Source organism: Schistocerca americana, chromosome 6 (assembly GCF_021461395.2).
Source record: "Schistocerca americana isolate TAMUIC-IGC-003095 chromosome 6, iqSchAmer2.1, whole genome shotgun sequence".
Lineage (NCBI taxonomy): Eukaryota > Metazoa > Arthropoda > Insecta > Orthoptera > Acrididae > Schistocerca > Schistocerca americana.
This window is the reverse complement of record NC_060124.1, coordinates 578,739,218-578,751,901: the sequence shown is the minus strand read 5'-3', so window position 1 is coordinate 578,751,901 and position 12,684 is coordinate 578,739,218. Positions and strand designations below refer to the sequence as shown.

At 45.4% G+C, this 12,684-nt stretch overlaps 1 protein-coding gene across 1 annotated transcript in view; it reads right to left on the bottom strand.

Moving 5' to 3' along the window:
• LOC124620292 (translation initiation factor IF-2-like) overlaps positions 1-12,684 on the bottom strand; it is a 542,363-nt gene that overhangs the window by 418,126 nt on the left and 111,553 nt on the right. The gene's annotated exons all lie outside the window — the stretch shown is intronic.

Sequence of the window (12,684 nt, the reverse complement as noted above, 5' to 3'; positions counted from 1 at the left end):
GGTTCTGAGGTACCAGCTATCGACCCATGCAGGAACACCCATATTGTAGTATGTGGCGTAGCCTCCACGGGCGGCAATGCAGGAGCTGACTCTGACATCCTGTCAATCATACACATGGCGAATACCGTCCTGCGACGCGTTGTTCAACGCCCGCTCGACCTGCTCACGGAGTCCTGTAACAGTCGTTGGCTGACGAGTCGCTCGAGTCACTTCGCGTCCCATCACATCCCCACGTGCTCCATCGGAGACAAGTCCGGAGATCGTTCTGGCCCGGAAAGTTGCTGCACGTCTCGGAGAGCCCGTTGAGTTTCATGGGCGGTGTGCGGGCGAGCATCATCCTGTTGAAACAACACATCGCCTTCCTGTAGCAAGAACGTCAAGAAAACGGGTCTAACAACATGCTGCACGTATCGAGCACTGGTTAGCGTCCCCTCCAGAAACACCGAAGGTTAACGAGAGTTGTAGCTTATCGCATCCCAGACCGAAAGACCTGGAGTGGGGCCGGCGTGTGTCTCTGACGAATGCACTCTACGAGACAGCGCTCATCAGGTGTACGTCGCACGCGCGAACCACCGTCACGTGTGTGCTGGCGGAATCTGCTTTCATCGCTGAAGACCACAGCGCGCCACTCCAGCTTCCAACCTGGGCATCTGACGGCAACATCCGTGCAGTCGGTGCTGTGGCGTGCGTGGAAGATGGGCTAGAGGGGTGCGTGCCCGTAGTCCCACCACTAATAACCGGTTCGCGACAGTTCGTGTTGACACATCTGGTCTCACAAGCTCTCTTATCTGTGCTGTCGTAGCTGTACGATCTACCTCTGGTGCCTTTAGAATACGACGATCCTGGCAGGCGTCTGCTGTGTGGACGTCCAGAGCCTCTTCTATTGGTGTGAGGATGTTCACGTGAGCGCTGATACCAGCATCTTTGCATAACTGACGCAGCATATCCAACTTGCCTGACAATTCTCTGAAAGGATCATCCTGCCACTCGGTAGGTCACAATTAGACATTTTCGAGCTCTCTCAGTTGGCTGTAGGAAGGACGAGTACGTCTCCATAACACAGTTGCCTGCTTGCTTCACACGTTTGCGCCACACTGAGCCTTCTGGATGTGAGCATTCCCTATTAAAGAATAAACACAGACGGCGCTCTGTTAGCTAAGCCACTGTCTGTTGGCGGACGATGTAGGAACCATTGTCAGTACCATACTATCCTGCAGGTGGCATATGTCGTCATGGCATCAAAACCTACGTCGTTCTTCCAGGAGCACTAATATTTTCTGGTGTATATAGGGTACCCTAGGAGGAATGGACACTATTCAAGGATGTGACAGGAACGATCATTCGAAGCAAAAATTCTAGTAAAGATGGGCTCTAAGATGCAAACCTTACCACCTACGAGCACTTCATCTTCAGTACTTTGAAGTAAATCTCTTCCAATGCAAGCTCCTTCCTCTCCATACTTATGAAGGTGGTACAGTAGTGATGGCCAGTAAACAAGGCTCTAAAGTGCGTAACTGAAGAGCTATGTACACTTGTCCATCTTCGCTACTGCGAAACATGTCTTCTGCCTTTCCTTTGATTACAAGTCATATGATGCCCGCATCTCGTGGTCGTGCGGTAGCGTTCTCGCTTCCCACGCCCGGGTTCCCGGGTTCGATTCCCGGCGGGGTCAGGGATTTTCTCTGCCTCGTGATGGCTGGGTGTTGTGTGCTGTCCTTAGGTTAGTTAGGTTTAAGTAGTTCTAAGTTCTAGGGGACTTATGACCACAGCAGTTGAGTCCCATAGTGCTCAGAGCCATTTGAACAAGTCATATGCCTCCCAAATATCCCCAATTGGTAGTCCCCTGACTCTCTCACAACTCATTGGGACATGTGCTGTAAATAACTGAGATCTGTAATGGAACATCCCAAGCGGACCGGTGTACGTTTCGAGGTCGAAACACAAACAAGTCATTCACTTGGCTGAAAAGAACAAAGTGCTGCAGTAGTCTACCTTGCTACCGTTCCTAGGGAGTCGTGGCTTAAATCCATTTCGAAATCTTACGTAACTGTAGACGGGTTAAGCCTCTGTGTCGTGTACAAGCGGCTGGTTCCCAGAACTCGTGGGTGGATCCTCTCTGTCTTGGCGATGAGCAGTCGTGACGTAAGTCATCCGGGCGCAGAGCGACCCTGATGGACATCAGAGCCGTCACACCGGTTAGTTGCACCGGGTGGTCTCAACGCGACGTAGAAAGCGAACCGAGACACACGTGTACCGCGTGGGTGGGACGAGACTTTCGTGCGCATACCAGTGCGTCAGTCCACTGCTGCTGATTACAACTATAAGAGAAGTCGGGGCATCAGAGCTGGTGCTTGAAAGGGTTCAACACAAGCCTATCCTCCATTTGCAGACCATATAATAATTTCCTGCGTTCTGTGTTCCTTTCTTGGTTGAGTGGGCAGACTGGCTTGCTGCTAGCTTGAATGTCCCGAATGTGATCTATGGCGACGCTGGGTTTAATATTGATGTAGGAATCTACTTCTCCCACTATAACCAACGAGGAACTGGGTTTGATAAAGGAACGCCGCAGACAATAACGCCTTCAAAGCGGTGTCAAATACACGTAAAGGCCTCATTCTTTCGCAGATTCACAGATATTCTGAAAGATCACTAATTTCTATTTGATATCGATTTGCTGCAGATCTGACAAGTACTCTTCGTAGACAGCTCCCAATGATTGACAGGAAACTTGTGCAAGTTTAAAATTCAGACTGCAAGCAACGGCTTGTACTTTCGTTCCCTGTATTCTTCCTTCGGAACTGGACAGTCAAGCCGTAGATCAAAACTTTAATTTTCCAGGAATACGCTGGTACCTTATTAACGAGATCCATTAAATCGAAAAAGTAGCAACCGCTATCACCATTAACAGGATTTTCAGCAAAAGCCACTCCCATCGAAACTGTGAAAGAAAAGCTTTCCTCAAACCCAAAGTTGGTTTGAACGTTAATGATTTACTAGGCGCAGAGTCGGTATTACGTGCCTTCAGTCTACATTTGGGTTGACTGCCTCAGGCAGTTACAGGTGGGCCTGCACCTTGAAGTGGACTTCCAACTACAGTGGGACTTAGACAGGTTTCACATAAACAAATCATTGTCAGGCCAGAAAAAGTGATAACGCGAGAAAATAGCGCAGGAGCAAGAACTGAACCTCGCACCATTGGGGTGTAGTTTTACATCAGTTTAACTACCAAGTGACAATTTGATTGTGTAGAATGAGATTTTCATTCTGCAGCGGAGTGTGCGCTGATATGAAACTTCCTGGCAGATTAAAACTGTGTGCCCGACCGAGACTCGAACTCGGGACCTTTGCCTTTCGCGGGCAAGTGCTCTACCAACCGAGCTACCGAAGCACGGCTCACGCCCGGTACTCACAGCTTTACTTCTGCCAGTACCTCGTCTCCTACCTTCCAAATTTTACAGAAGCTCTCCTGCGAACCTTGCAGAACTAGCACTCCTGAAAGAAAGGATATTGCGGAGACATGGCTTAGCCACAGCCTGGGGGATGTTTCCAGAATGAGATTTTCACTCTGCAGCGGAGTGTGCGCTGATATGAAACTTCCTGGCAGATTAAAACTGTGTGCTAGTTCTGCAAGGTTCGCAGGAGAGCTTCTGTAAAGTTTGGAAGGTAGGAGACGAGGTACTGGCAGAAGTAAAGCTGTGAGTACCGGGCGTGAGTCGTGCTTCGGTAGCTCAGTTGGTAGAGCACTTGCCCGCGAAAGGCAAAGGTCCCGAGTTCGAGTCTCGGTCGGGCACGCAGTTTTAATCTGCCAGGAAGTTTCAATTTGATTGTGTGTTCAACGTGGACCTGACTCATTCCCGTCTCTATCTGAAAGTCCCGATCGTATCAGTATAGTTATATTTTTGAGAAAATATTGAAACGGTACTGCACGAGGTGCCAAACAGCTGCTTACGTCGCCTTACTGTCTTAGTAGAGCGCAGACGAGGTAACACTCCTCCCTGCGTTAGTGTAATCACAGCTACCGTTCACATTTTTTCTTGTGTTGGACTCATAAACAAGTTTTTTAAACATCAACTATCTATCTGCGACAAAACCTTTTGTTTTCGTTTGTACGCTTTTTAAAGATTCGTCTTTATTCTGCCACCGTGAACATGTAGTCGCTAACCAAAAACGCTAAAGAGGAAGTTTTTTGTGAGACAGGAAGCGTTAATCAAACACAAAAATTCTAGAATAAAACGTTGGGCAGAGCGAGCTGTTCGCTACGAAACAAACCACAAACTTCTACAGTGCACTGTTTTGGAATTCTGGCCGGCCAACTGGATCAATGTAATTTGACAGTGAGAATACAGGAGTTCACCAAAAAGATGATAAAATGCCCTATAGCCTCGTTACTGACAAGATGTTCAGCAGATTCCGTAGATTTCAATCAAACGAAAAAGCAAAAGGATTTCCTTTTTTTGCCCACAGTCTCCTGTTCGAAGCAGTACGGTATAAATGTCGGTGGTATTTAAGTCATGATAAATGTGTGTTTTTTTGAATTGTAAAACTGGTAAAAGTTCTTTTTATAATGATTCACTATGTTGAAGAGTTTGTATCCTGATCCAAACGAATGACGTGAGACAGCTGTCAATTGATACTGAAAGTGTTTTACAGCCTCCTTTTTTTCTTTTTTTTTAAAAAAAAAGAGAGAGAGAAAAGGGCGTCCACTTGGTTGATGAAAGAGCGAGGAGCCTCTAACCATTCTTCCGGAATCCGCACTTCTACACTACCGAATTTATTTTGTATCGGGAGAAATCGTCCTCAGTGTAACAGGAAAGTTTCATTTAAGGACTCATACAGGGCTGTGCTGTAGGCAAACATGACTCTAGTAGCAAGCAGGCGACGCTCAGCTGACGTGCTACAGAGACAGACGGATGTTTCCGCGTTGAGAACAAACGCTACAGCAACCGACCACAAGGCAAACATAGCGATGTGGTCGCTGTAGGCATCGAAGTACCCCGTGGTTATAATTAAGTGCAGCCACTAACGGAGGTCCAGTGTGGGCTGCAGTTATCGTACGACAGCGAAGCTTCGCGGATATGCAAACGCGTTAATGCGGAATCGACTTAAGCTGGAAAAAATTTAGTTCCAATTTTGGCCACCAGGTGCTCATATTGAACGAACTGTGTAAACGGTGGTTCATAATTAAATCAGCAAAATGCCATTCTCAGTTGTCTGATCTTTTCTGCCCAGGTTCCGTTTACATAAGAAAACATTTCTAAACGTCTTTCTTGCATTTATAGCGCCAGATTTGCACCTGGTGGCCAAAATTGGAACTATTTTTTTCCAGCGTTAATCGATTTCGTTTTAACGCATTAACATACTAGTAAGTTCCGCTGCCATACGATAATTACAATCCTCAGTGGACCTCTGCGATTGACTACAGTCTGATTATAACCAGCTGGTATTTAAGGTAAGAGTTGTGGTACTGGATTTTGCCGCTCTGACTCCGGCCCGAGGTCAGCCAGCGGAAGAAAAGGCGCGCTGAGAAATGGAGCTGCATAATGTACTAGTAGCTGCCAGACGAGGCACGGCGGCAATGGCCCCGCCAAATATCCGAGCGACCGGGCGTCGCATCCCAGAGTGTAGCTCGCAAGCGCCAACGTGAGCAGTAGGACGTATGGAAGGCGACCCTGTGGTGTGTCATTATCCGGTGCTCCGTCTGTAGCGCAGCTGCCCTAGAACAGGACATTCATTCCGGAGCAATGCGAAGTTGGCTGGAGGCGTTCGGGTATCCTTCAAAAGACGGTCCAGGATCTTGAGACACGCTTTATCGAAAAGTTCATCCCGTCAAAACCCAACAAACTTTTTCCAGATTTGTAGTCTTGCAACGATGGAAACAATGTGAAGCTTGATCAGGTGAAACGATAGCAGTGTTTAGATTGGCTGATGTTACTCTTCTCTGCGAAAACGGGGAACAGTTACACGACTGTCCAATGGTTCAAATGGCTCTGAGCACTATGGGACTTAACATCTGAGGTCATCAGTCCCCTAGCACTTAGAACTACTTAAACCTAACTAACCTAACGACATCACACACATCCATGCCCGAGGCAGGATTCGAACCTGCGACCGCAGCGGTCGCGCGGTTCCAGACTGAAGCGCCTAGAACCTCTCGGCGAGTCCGGCCGGCTCTGTCCAACGAACTCGTCTGAACATCACAGACTGCTTCAAAAATGTGTTTATTTTCAAGTATAGGGCGTATTTAAATCTAAAATGTCGTAGCAATACCTGTTGCCTCTCGCCACCTCTAATGAGCATAGACTGCTGTCCGAGAGTAAACTAAAGAAAATGAACGTAAAGAGTAGCAGAAGCGATTAGTGATATGCATAACATTTAAATTATGACCACGAAGCACACCAACTCAACCAATTCTGCTTCCTTGGCACATCGATGTTAATTTGAGAAAGATGTAACTGAGTATCTACGAGTGGGGCACAACATTGTATGGAATGGGATCATGGACTGTGGGTAAAACGGAGAAGAAGACACACTTGAACCGTTTGAGATGTGCTGCTATAGAAGGTTGCTGAAAACTGACTGAAGTGAGAAGAAATGGACAGGTTCTCTGCAGAACCTTCGAGGAGACGACCATGTGCAAAACATACACAAGGAGAATGGACATAATGATAGGACATTTGTTAAGACGCCAAGGAATTACTTGCATGGTACAAGAAAGGACGTGGGAACTGCAGCGGAAGACAGAGACTGGAATGTGCGCGTTCCAAGCTGCGGCCTTTGGGTGCAAGCGCTGCTGCTTTTATGACGAGACCATGCAATTGGGTTTTTGTAATTCTTTTAGATTTATGGTATGTATAGTTCAGAACTAATATGAATCCCACAGCAATTTGATGCAACTATCAGAAGTTCTCTAGACAATAGACTTCGAACTTTTCCCTGCGTCTTTAATATCCCAAAACAAGGTCGTGAGTTGAATGCACCCCTTGTATCTGTGGTAGAAGGCTCGCCTCCCACGTGAGTGACCTGGGTTCGATTGCCTGGAGTGGTAAATTTTTAAACGAAGGTACATGATCCACGGACATTCCCGTCAAGGATAGAATACGCAAAAATGAAAAAAATTCTACTTTTTTAAAAATTCAAACAATTTTCGTTACCAGTCTTTTGTTTAATACCAATCTTTTAAAAGAGATTGGTAGCTAACTATCAATCTTTTATGAGAGATTGATAGGAATTGAAATTTGCAACAACAACAAAAAAAACTGATTTTTTTGCCTGATATGTAATTACGATGAGATATGTAATTATGATGAGATAAAAGAAATTATTCAGGTAGTGAAGGGAGACGAAAATTTAATAGTCATGGGTGACTGGGATTCGAGAGTAGGAAAAGGGAGAGAAGGAAACATAGTAGGTGAATATGGATTGGGGGTAAGAAATGAAAGAGGAAGCCGTCTGGTAGAATTTTGCACAGATCATAACTTAATCATAGCTGACACATGATTCAATAATCATAAAAGAAGGTTGTATACATGGAAGAATCCTGGAGACACTAGAAGGTATCAGACAGATTATATAATGGTAAGACAGAGATTTAGGCACCAGGATTTAAATTGTAAGACATTTCCAGAGGCAGATGTGGACTCAGACCACAATCTATTGGTTATGAACTTTAGATTAAAACTGCAAAAAGCTGCGAATTTGAGGAGATGGGACCTGGATAAACTGAAAGAGCAAGAGGTTGTACAAAGTTTCAGGGAGAGCATAAGGAAACAATTGACAGGAATGGGGAAAAGAAATACAGTAGAAGAAGAATGGGTAGCTCTGAGGGATGAAGTAATAAAGGCAACACAGGATCAAGTAGGAAACATGACGGAGGCTAGTAGAAATCCTTTGGTAACAGAAGAAATATTGAATTTAATTGATGAAAGGAGAAAATATAAAAACGCAGTAAATGAAGCAGGCAAAAAGGAATACAAACGTCTCAAAAATGAGATCGACAGGAAGCGCAAAATGGCTAAACAGGGATGGCTAGAGGACAAATGTAAGGATGTTGAGGCTTATCTCACTAGGGGTAAGATAGATACTGCCTACAGGAAAATTAAAGAGACCCTTGGAGAAAAGAGAGCCACTTGCATGAATATCAAGAGCTCAGACGGAAACCCAGTTCTAAGCAAAGAAGGGAAAGCAGAAGGGTGGAAGGAGTATGTAGAGGGTCTATACAAGGGCGATGTACTTGAGGACAATATTATGGAAATGGAAGAGGATGTAGATGAAGATGAAATGGGAGATACGATACTGCGTGAAGAGTTTGACAGAGCACTGAAAGACCTGAGTCGAAACAAGGCCCCGGAAACAGACAACATTACATTGGAACTACTGACGGCCTTGGGAGAGCCAGTCCTGACAAAACTCTACCATCTGGCGAACAAGATGTATGAGACAGGCGAAATACCCTCAGACTTCAAGAAGAATATAGTAATTCCAATCCCAAAGAAAGCAGGTGTTGACAGATGTGAAAATTACCGAACTATCATTTAATATGTCACGGCTGCAAAATACTAACACGAATTCTTTACAGACGAATGCAAAAACTGGTAGAAGCCGACCTCGGGGAAGATCAGTTCGGATTCCGTAGAAATGTTGGAACACGTGAGGCAATACTGACCCTACGGCTTGTCTTAGAAGCTAGAGTAAGAAAAGGCAAAGCTACGTTTCCAGCATTTGTAGACTTAGAGAAAGCTTTTGACAATGTTGACTGGAATACTCACTTTCAAATTCTAAAGGTGGCAGGGGTAAAATACAGGGAGCGAAAGGCTATTTACAATTTGTACAGAAACCAGATGGCAGTTATAAGAGTCGAGGGGCATGAAAGGGAAGCAGCGGTTGGAAAGGGAGTGAGACAGGGTTTTAGCCTCTCCCCGGTGTTATTCAATCTGTATATTGAGCAAGCAGTAAAGGAAACAGAAGAAAAATTCGGAGTAGGTATTAAAATCCATGGAGAAGAAATAAAAACTTCGAGGTTCGCCGATGACATTGTAATTCTGTCAGAGACAGCAAAGGACTTGGAAGAGCAGTTGAACGGAATGGACGGTGTCTTGAAAGGGGGGTATAGGATGAACATCAACAAAAGCAAAACAAGGATAATGGAATGTAGTCGAATTAATTCGGGTGATGCTGAGGGGAAGGCTGAGGGGATGCTGATGATAAGGAAATAAGACACTTGAAGTAGTAAAGGAGTTTTGCTACTTGGGGAGCAAAATAACTGATGGTCGAAGTAGAGAGAATATAAAATGTAGACTGGCAATAGCAAGGAAAGCGCTACTGAAGAAGAGAAATTTGTTAACATCGAGTATAGATTTAAGTGTCAGGAAGTCATTTCTGAAAGTATTTGTATGGAGTGTAGCCATGTATGGAAGTGCAACATGGACGATAGTTTGACGAGAAAAGAATAGAAGCTTTCGAAATGTGGTGCTACAGATCAATGCCGAAGATTAGATGGGTAGATCACATAACTAATGAGGAGGTATTGAATAGAATTGGGGAGAAGAGGAGTTTGTGGCACAACTTGACAAGGAGGAGGGACCGGTTGGTAGGACATGTTCTGAGGCATCAAGGGATCACAAATTTAGCATTGGAGGGCAGCGAGGAGGGTAAAAATCGTAGAGGGAGACCAAGAGATGAATACACTAAGCAGATTCAGAAGGATGTGGGTTGCAGTAAGTACTGGGAGATGAAGCTTGCACAGGATAGAGTAGCATGGAGAACTGCATCAAACAAGTCTCAGGACTGAAGACCACAACAACAACATGTAATTATAAACAGGAATGTGTGTGTATTTCATAAAAAGGACAACTAGATATATGTTAATTAGCATGTATTTAATCAATTTTATATTTGCACAACTTATATGTTCGGACCGAATGAAAAACATAAAATAATGATCAAAATGATATTCAAACCTTTCGTTACCAGACTTGTCCACTACTGATTATTTTGCGCATGAAGTTTGAACTGGAGCCCTTGGTAAGGGGCACGCACACACACACACACACACACACACACACACACACACTGGTTACTGCAGAGGACCAGAGTCATTTTAGATTTAGCGCAGTACAGAGGAGTTTTCACTGCAGCTGATGTTTTCAATACGATGTTTTCCGACAATGTAAATGAGCACCACAACTATGTAACTGTCTTACCGACTGGTCTAAATAAGAGGGCCCCAGTGGTCGCTCTTTTGATTTCCCAGATCGTGTCCTCAGGTTTCAGTTGCCTCCAGAGTTCACTGTATTCGATGCCGAATTATTCGCGATCTTGAGGACGCTGGAGCAGAGGAGATGTGCCATGCCTGCTAAATTCCTCATGTTTTTCGACTCCCTGAGTGCCCTTCAGTCTCTGCAACGCTTGCATCCAGCTGATAAAGCAGTCAACGATATCCAGCATGTCCTCCTCAGCTTACAACGACTGGGGAAGGACGAGTTCTTGCGCTGGGTGCCAGGATACATGGGTATTGCGGGGAACGAAAGGGAGGATGCATGTAGCAACCAAAGAGGTGTGTTGTGATGCTCAGTTCTTTCTCCTCGCTGTTTAGGTACAGAGTTACGCGCCAATGGGATGACGAGTGGCTCGACAAGACAGACAACAAACTGCGTCTGTCAAAGATCGCAGCTCCGCCATGGCGTACCTCCTTCCAGCCCCGCAGACTGGATGGTGTCCTCCTCAGTCGTCTCCGCATAGTACACAGCCCTCCTACTCATGATTCTTGTTCCGGCGAGAGGACCGTCCAATATGGGGTGCTCGAGGCGTACCGATCACTGTGCGCCACATTTTAGTAGATTGTTTTCAGACAAGAGGGGAGCAGCTCATTTGTCAACCGATTCGTTCTCAATTTTAAATGACAGTGACACAAATGTGGAACGTCTTAATTTTTCTACAACGTCAGACTTGTTGACTAAAATTCTAGGGCGACAATTTTAATGTGTTTTTAGGATGGCTGGCTCATTCGTGTTTCTTGTAAGTGACCGGCCTGCTACTGCCACATTCGCCTGTGAATCTCTTTTAGTTTGCTCTAAATGACAGTTTTCGAACTCCCTTCCATCTTTCATGTTCTTTTCCGTGTTGTAACTAGTGTGATTGAGCGGGCGATCATGGGTGAGAGTGCCAACCGCACGCGCACACACAAACACACAAACACACAAACACACAAACACACACAAACACACACAAACACACACAAACACACACAAACACACACAAACACACACAAACACACACAAACACACAGTCTCCTTATTTTATGTATCTTACACTTCCCCTAGGCATCTACGTGGCAGGGGAGCAATCTACCACAAAGCCACCCTGCCTGTCGAAAAGTCAACCCGAATTTAGGATGTTAAAGTGGCTCGGAAAACGAAACTTCGAAGTCGATTTTCTCGAGAATCTTTGGAACTTGCATCGAACAGATTTTTTCGATTGATATTTCACGCACCATAAACATCAACGAACTGCAAGACTGCGATTGGGCTGTGGCTTCCTCGTCAGACGGAGAGGTTGGCACACGAGAGGGAGCCGTGGTGGGTCTCATCAAACCAGCCAGGGAACAGATGGCAGACAACGTGTAAGACCGCTGAAACTCACGGCGCGTACTGGTGGATTTACAACTGTCTCAAATCGGAACCGTAACTCTGATATTTTCATTTAATTTAGTCGTACCGACGAAGATATTCGAACAAAGTGACTAAGCTTCATTCTAATGGTTTGTTGCTTGGTTGATTTGGGTGAGGGGACCAAACAGCGAGGTCATCGGTCCTATAGGATGTGAGAAGGATGGAGAAGGAAATCGGCCGTGCCCTTTCAAACGAATCATCCAGGCATTTGCCTGAAGCGATTTAGGGAAATAACGGAAAACGTAAATCAGTATAGCCGGACGCGGGTTTGAACCGTCGTCCTCCCGAATGCAGGTTCAGTGTGCTAACCATTGCGCCACCTCGTTCGGTGCTTCAGTCTGACAACACGTTTGTTTTTCGATAGCGTAAGTGAAGAAATCCCGATGGTTTTATTGCGACAGTGTTCTGTGGCTTTTGAAAATACAGTTATATGCAACACGTGCTCAAGTCCTTGTTTATGTGGTGTTTCGGCAGATATCTGCAATTATTTAGCTGGGCTGGTTCCAGCTGCACGTTCAAAACACGACAAATGTAGCTTATCACGTCTTTCATGCGACATACATAAACAAGGAGACTGTGTTAGTTTGTGTGTGGGAGGGGGGGGGGGGGGGCGTGTGCCGTTGGCACTTCCACCCATTATCGCCCGCTCAATGACACTATCGTTTTCCATTACAAACAAAATTATTTTTTAAGTGTAATTTTACGTGCCCATTCGATACAGCCATCATTAATTAGTCTAGTGCGTTATTCGTTTTATCGGTACGTGTTATCAGGGACAGTGGAACACGTGTTCTCCAGCAGCGACAGCACCGCACTGGCCGCCCTGGCTGGCTTCTACCGGCATGCAGGAGGGCTGCTCACTCGCTGCTGGAGTACACGTTATTCTTCGTGTCTTACTGCCCTTGTTAATACGTATCGATAAAACGAATCGCGCACTAGGCTAACTACGGATAGCGCTATCGAATGGGCACATAAAATTTCGCTTTAAAAATAATTTTTTGTCTGGAATGGGTAACAA